The sequence below is a fragment of the Neofelis nebulosa genome, chromosome 2, assembly GCF_028018385.1.
Source record: "Neofelis nebulosa isolate mNeoNeb1 chromosome 2, mNeoNeb1.pri, whole genome shotgun sequence".
Lineage (NCBI taxonomy): Eukaryota > Metazoa > Chordata > Mammalia > Carnivora > Felidae > Neofelis > Neofelis nebulosa.
This window is the reverse complement of record NC_080783.1, coordinates 169,836,138-169,843,497: the sequence shown is the minus strand read 5'-3', so window position 1 is coordinate 169,843,497 and position 7,360 is coordinate 169,836,138.

The window sequence follows — 7,360 nt, the reverse complement described above, 5'->3', positions numbered from 1 at the left end:
AAGTCTGGCATCAGAGCAGACAACCATGTTGCTCCTTTGACTTCAGCACCAGTGAAGTCTGTTCTTTTCAATACATTTACAGCCAGCTCTTGGCATAGCAATGTCAAACGTGATGCCAACAATTTAATATATAAGGGATTTCAAAGGCATACCTCTGGGGAACTCATGATTTCCACATTGTAGGAAATAAATTACTGGCTCAGTGTCTTCAATTCAGATCACAAGCGCAGTCTTAGCAGTGGGGTGGCAGTGGTAGTAGCATTTACCTTTGTTGTTGTTGTTGTTGTTAATTTCATGGAGGGTTTATCAGAATGAGATGAAATCAGCCACAGTCAGCAGTGACTTTCTCCCATTTTGGACAATCTATAGCATTGGTTAGAGCTTCCTTATGTTTAATATCATTGCTCATCTAAAAACGTGTACTATTTCCCAACGAGTGGTACAATGATCACTGAAGGGTTGATATAATTTTAGATGGCACACAGATAAACATTTTTTTCTATTTTAATAGCTGCATATTTATTTTAATGTAAATCAGGAAAAATAGATATCTATCCTACCCTTGAAACTCATGGGTATTACAGTTTAGAATAATGCTAAGATAAAAAGTGGGGCCAGTGTGCTGAGTTGGCTCAGTCAGAAGAGTATGCAACTCTTGATCTTGGGGCTGTGAGTTCAAGCCCCATATTGGGTGTAGAGATTACTAAAATAAATAAATAAATAAATAAACTTAAAAAAAAAAAACCTGAGACCAATTTGAAGGAAAATGTCAAAGAAATAATAGTGCAGGTGACACTCAGATATGAAAAATATGAATGGAAAATGTTTGGGAAATAATTATTTTAGGCTTAAAAAAGTTTTGATAGTCAGATAACAGTGAGTTCATATCCTAGATCTGCCCCTTATGAAGATTAAATAAGATAAGATTTCTAAAACACTTGGCTTAATAAATCTTTGGCTGTATTATTTCTCTAATTTATCTTGTTTTAGTCCTGTCTCCTTAATTAGATTGTAAAAACTTTCAATGACAAAAAAAAATACACTTTGCAAAGTAAAAAAGCTGGTACTAGGTAAAGCATATAGCAAGGTCAATGAAAATGATATTTGTCCTCTACATATTTTTAATCTAAAGTAGTCTCCAGGAAGCCATAAGAGACTCTTAAATGTAGATAACAAACTGAAGGTTGCTGGAGGGGAGGTGGGTGAGGAAATGGGCAAAATGGGTGATGGGCATTAAGGAGGGCACTTGTTGGGATGAGCACTGAATGTTTTATGGAAGTGATGAATCACTAAATTCTACTCCTTAAACCATTATTTAAAAAAATTTTTTTTAATGTTTATTCATTTCTGAGAGATAGAGACAGACAGAGCACAAGTAGGGAAGGGGCAGAGAGAGGGAGACACAGAATCCAAAGCAGGCTCCAGGCTCTGAGCGGTCAGCATAGAGCCCAACGCGGGGCTCGAACTCACGAACTGTGAGATCATGACCTGAGCCGAAGTAGGATGCTCAACCAACTGAGCCACCCAGGCCCCCGTCCTTAAACCATTATTATACTATAGGTTAACTAACTTGGATTTAAACAATAAAAAAAACAGTATTATTCATCATATTAAATGAACTTCTGTTTCCTGGAATTTGATAGTATTTCCATACGCATATAGATAGGCTGGGATGGTTCACTGAGAAAGTGTAAGTATAATTCCTAATGCAACTTTCTTAGGAAATGAGAGATGAAGTCAGTGGGTAAGCAGTCTGAATTTTACTACTACTAAAAAAAGAAGGCATTCTTTTATTTGCCCAACTATAGAGTCATTGTGTCACTTCTTTCTCAGTCTAGTGCCAGCAAGACACATAAAATGGGCAAAGAAATGACATTTAGTGAAAAACAGAGAGGGAGGCAATCCATAAGGAACTCAAATACAGAGAACAAACTTAGGGTTGCTAGAGGGGAGGCAGGTGGGGGGATGGGCTAAATGGGTGATGGGCATGAAGGAGGGTACTTGTTGGGATGAGCACTGGGTGTTACATGGAAGTGATGAATCACTAAATTCTACATCTGACACCATTATTATACTGTACATTAACTAACTTGGATTTAAATAAAATTAAAAAAAAAAAGAAATGACATTTAGTGGACAAAGGGTTTTTGGCAGGGAAATGGGCATGGCCCAGAATATTGGCAAATGATGCTGTCTTTCATCTCCTTTTGGGATTGAGATTGAATCCTGTGGTAGACAGACTGCCAAAAAAAAAAAAAAAAATGCCTGCAGTTCTTCAAGTGCTTTGCAACATGACTTTGTCAGCCATTAAGAGATGGAATCTTTTCCCCTACCTCTTGAATCTGGGCTGTCTTGTGACTTGATTTGGCTGCTAGAATGGGGCAGAAGAGACGGCATGTCAGTTCTAAGCCTAAGATCTCGCACACCTCTTCTTTCTCTCTTATTCTTCTGCCTTCACCATGAGAACAACACTGAACTAGCCTGCTGGGAGATGAGACAACATGGGGAGCAGAGCTGCATCATCCTAGCTGAGGCCATCCTAGATCAACCATTTCCAACAGATTTTCCAGCTGGTGGCAGACACCTGAGCAAACCCAGCTGACATCCTATGAGCCCATTTCAGATCAGTCTGGTTGTTCAGCCAGCCCTGAAAGGCATGAGAAACGACAAATGGTTGTGATTTTAAGCCACTAAATGCTGGGATGGTTTGTTATGCAGCATTATCATGGCAATAGATCAATGATGAAAGTACCAAGGGCAGATCTCATCAGTGACACAGGAAGTCTGTTCCCCTCCAACATGCACTCTTCCCCAGGTTCCTGCTAACTTTTGCATTTGCTGTCAATAGTGGCTTCAGTTACATCCTCACCCAGACCCACAGAAGATAGGCTATGAGTTACCTACCTGGGAAAGGTGGCCAATTCTTGTGTTACAAATGTCCACAGGAAACCACACTCGTGTTCCCCTAGCCCAGAAAAATAAGTCACTGACATGGAAAAAATCCAGACCTTTCTCTCTTGTTTCCATGCTTATGTTTTAATCCATTTCCGCTCAATTCCCAACCATTCTGCTTTGGAGAGGGCTAGCAGAGAGTTCAGAATCAAGAAACCTGGAGTTGCACAGATCTGGGTCAGACTCTGGCTCTGCTGCTTACTAGCTCTGTGACCTTGGAAATGTCCCTTAACTCATTGACCCTCAGTTTCTTTGTACCAAAAATGGGGATTATGCTCTCTATCTCTAGGGTTATTGTGAGGAATAAGTGAAGTATGTATTCAGAACATATTAAGTGCTCAATAAATAGTACTTTTGACTAATTGGTTCGTTACTTGACCAGTTATCTCCAATTCCCAACTCTAGGGCTTCCTTTCAGAGCTCTGTTTCAGATTCACACTGCCCGCTCCACCCCCAGCAGTATTCTCAGGTTGCTCAGGACCTGAGCTCAATCTCCAGTCCCTGTGAGCACCCAGCCTCCTGTACTCTACATCAGTCTCCTGGTGCAGATTCACCTTGGATTGGCACAGAATGGCATCAAAGCCTTTTTGCAAATGGGTCAGTGGGCAAGCCTGCCTTCCCAAACCCCAAGCTCTACTGACCGCTTGCTATTATTTTCACATGATGCAATGTTCCCTCTCCCCTTTGGAGCAGTATTAAGTTTCCTTCCATTCCCATACACTTCAGAGACTGCTGTCCCTCTCACATTTCAGACGCTGACCCACTCCTTTGCACTTTTCCCCTCTGCTTGTCTGGAGACCTGCATAATGAAATTCAGACAGTGGTGACTGCTGGGCTCTGTCTACTTCCCCTCAGTATGGGCGGCGAGGGCTGGGCCGCTCAGCCTTGTGGGGAGCGTGCTTCTCCCATGGCCTGGACATAAAACTGGGCAAGAGCAAGCCTGGTGACTTCATTTCTTTTTGTCAGATCAGAGGTCCCTCACTCTGAGGAGGAAGGCAAACACTTTTGATCTGACTGTGGGGGGAGGGCCGGGGTGGAGAATACATGTGATATATAAAATGAAACACGCTTTCCAAAAACAACAAGGCTGAGTCATAATAACTTACATTTGTGGCGCACTGTAGTTTGGAAAACTCTTTTCACACGCATTGTCTCGTTCAATTCTCACAACAGCCCTGGGAGGCAGACGGGACAAGGATTAACATCCCTGTTTAACCATGAGGTCACACGGCAAGTTGGGTGACAGAGTCCCAGCCCACACTCAGGTCTCTGGACCCCACACCCAGCCCTCCATCCTCTGTATTATGCTGTCTTCTCTCTTGTATTTCACACCATGACTTAGGCCCAACATTTGTAAAACTTTCCCATAGAAACATTCCTTATGGCAGAGGGGAACGAATATCCTGGAAATGCAAAATTATTACCAGATTCTGTGTTTTATCTTTAAAAAAAATTTTTAATGTTTATTTCTGAGAGAGAGAGAGAGAGAGAGAGCAGAGGAGGGGTAGAGAGAGAGAGGGTGACAGAGAATCTGAAACAGGCTCCAGGCTCTGAGCTGTCAGCATAGAGCCCAATGTAGGGCTTGAACCCACGGACTATGAGATCATGACCTGAGCCAAAGCTAGATGCCTAACTGACTGAGTCACCCAGGTGCCCCTCTGTGTTTTATCTAAAAAGATTCACTCAAACTATGAATTTTAATTTAATAATTATGTCATATTATATTAGATATAGTTTATGTTCTTTAAATTTGTTTTAACGTTTATTTATTATTGAGAGACAGAGAGAGACAGAGCATGATCTGGGAAGGGGCACAGAGAGGGAGACACAGAATCTGAAGCAGGCTCCAGGCTCTGAGCTGTCAGCACAGAGCCTGATGTGTGGCTCGAACTCACAAACCACAAGATCATGACCTGAGCCAAAGTCAGATGCTTAACCAGCTGAGCCACCCAGGTGCCAGATATAGTTTATATTCTTAATATAAAAGTAAGGTTTTATTGTAGCTTCTTTCAGATAAATACTTCAGGAACATAGCTTTGCTTAACCCCTGGTAACTGTGGAGGTTTGCGCCACTAGGTTCTAGACACTTCCAACAAGTCGGCAAGATGAGTGTGCAACAGACACTCACATAACCACAGCAACCACCTGAAGAAATGCTTTATTTTAGCCCTTACCCCAGTGAGGATGTTATTTATTTTTTTTTTTAGCATTTATTTATTTATTTTATTTTTTTTGGGGGGGGGCTTATAATCTTTTTATTTTATTTTATTTTATTTTATTTTTTATTTTTTAATACATGAAATTTACTGTCAAATTGGTTTCCATACAACACCCAGTGCTCATCCCAACAGGTGCCCTCCTCAATACCCATCACCCACCCTGCCCTCCCTCCCACCTCCCATCAACCCTCAGTTTGTTCTCAGTTTTTAACAGTCTCCTATGCTTTGGCTCTCTCCCACTCTAACCTCTTTTTTTTTTTTTTCCTTCCCCTCCCCCCATGGGTTTCTGTTAAGTTTCTCAGGATCCACATAAGAGTGAAACCATATGGTATCTGTCTTTCTCTGTATGGCTTATTTCACTTAGCATCACACTCTCCAGTTCCATCCACGTTGCTACAAAAGGCCATATTTCATTCTTTCTCATTGCCACGTAGTATTCCATTGTGTATATAAGCCACAATTTCTTTATCCATTCATCAGTTGATGGACATTTAGGCTCTTTCCATAATTTGGCTATTGTTGAGAGTGCTGCTATAAACATTGGGGTACAAGTGCCCCTATGCATCAGTACTCCTGTATCCCTTGGATAAATTCCTAGCAGTGCTATTGCTGGGTCATAGGGTAGGTCTATTTTTAATTTTCTGAGGAACCTCCACACTGCTTTCCAGAGCAGCTGCACCAATTTGCATTCCCACCAACAGTGCAAGAGGGTTCCTGTTTCTCCACATCCTCTCCAGCATCTATAGTCTCCTGATTTCTTCATTTTGGCCACTCTGCGAGGATGTTATTTTTTAATTGGTATTGTTGGCTGGGTCTTCCTTTAAACCATCTGCCTCAAGCATTCCATCCTATGTTGACAATGGAAAGACACATGTTTGTAAGGTATGTTTAGCATCTGAGAGGCTGAAAGAATGAGCTTTTGGGCATTGCCAGATGCACTGAGTGCATGTGCAGAGCAGAAAACATGCTCTCTAGACAGAAACACAAACTGGGGAGCAAGCCCAGCCACACAACTGGCTGTGGGACATTCAGTTGAAGGGGCTGAACACAAGATTTAGGTCCTTGGAGTGGTTGTAAGCTCTGTGTAGTACCTTACATAACCCTTTGGGCAACTCTTCCTAGGCAGAGTGTTGATTCCACCATCACCCAGGGAACACTCTCCTCTCCACTCCCTGCAAGAAGCCAAGGATCTCTAAATTGTCACTCTGACTCCAAAGGGCTCTGCTGACTCCAGATAGCATTGCCAACATTGGCTGATCATCCCAGACCCTTGCTAGTGGGCTGTTTGCTCCAGAGAGGGCTCCTGGTGCCAGCAATCTGCACAGGTGTTAGGGACAATTGCAGCGCGCTCATCAGAACAGATGACACATAGCCTCGAGTCAGACGTGGGGAGACTGCAGTGACAGCTGATTCCTTTGGTGTGGGTTTTAAGAAAATGGGAATATATTCCAAAGTGGTCTTGTGTTTGATTGGTTGCAACCATGGACTTGAGATTTACTGAAGGAAGGAAAGAGGGATGATCTCCATAGCTAGCACGTATGTAAGCTTCCTATGTGCCAAGCACTAATCTAAGCATCAAATGCATTAGCTCATTATCTTCTCACCACAGTCCTACAAGGTAAGTGCTATTATGGTCATCCCCTTTTCATGAGTAAAGACACTGAAGCACAGAGAGGGTAAGCAACTTGCCCAAAGTAAATGATTAGTATGTATCAGAACTGGAATTTTAACCCAGGAACTCCACACTTTGAACCATGCTATACCACATCTCACAATCTACACAGTGTACCCAAGAATAATAGTCACAGAACCTTCTTTAGTCATATTTATATCAAGCACTGTGCTGAGGGCTTGACATGCTCTATGTCCCATAATCCTTAAAACATTCCTGGAGAGAAAGTCCTGTTGTTACTTCAATTTTCTTTTTCTATTTTTTTATTTTTTATTTTTTTAACATTTATTTATTTTTGAGACAGAGAGAGAGCATGAACAGGGGAGGGTCAGAGAAAGAGGGAGACACAGAATCCAAAGCAGGCTCCAGGCTCTGAGCTGTCAGCACAGAGCCCGACGCGGGGCTCAAACCCACGGACTGCGAGATCATGACCTGAGCCGAAGTCGGACGCTTAACCGACTAAGCCACCCAGGCACCCCATTACTTCTATTTTCTAAATGAGGAATCTGAGGCTCAG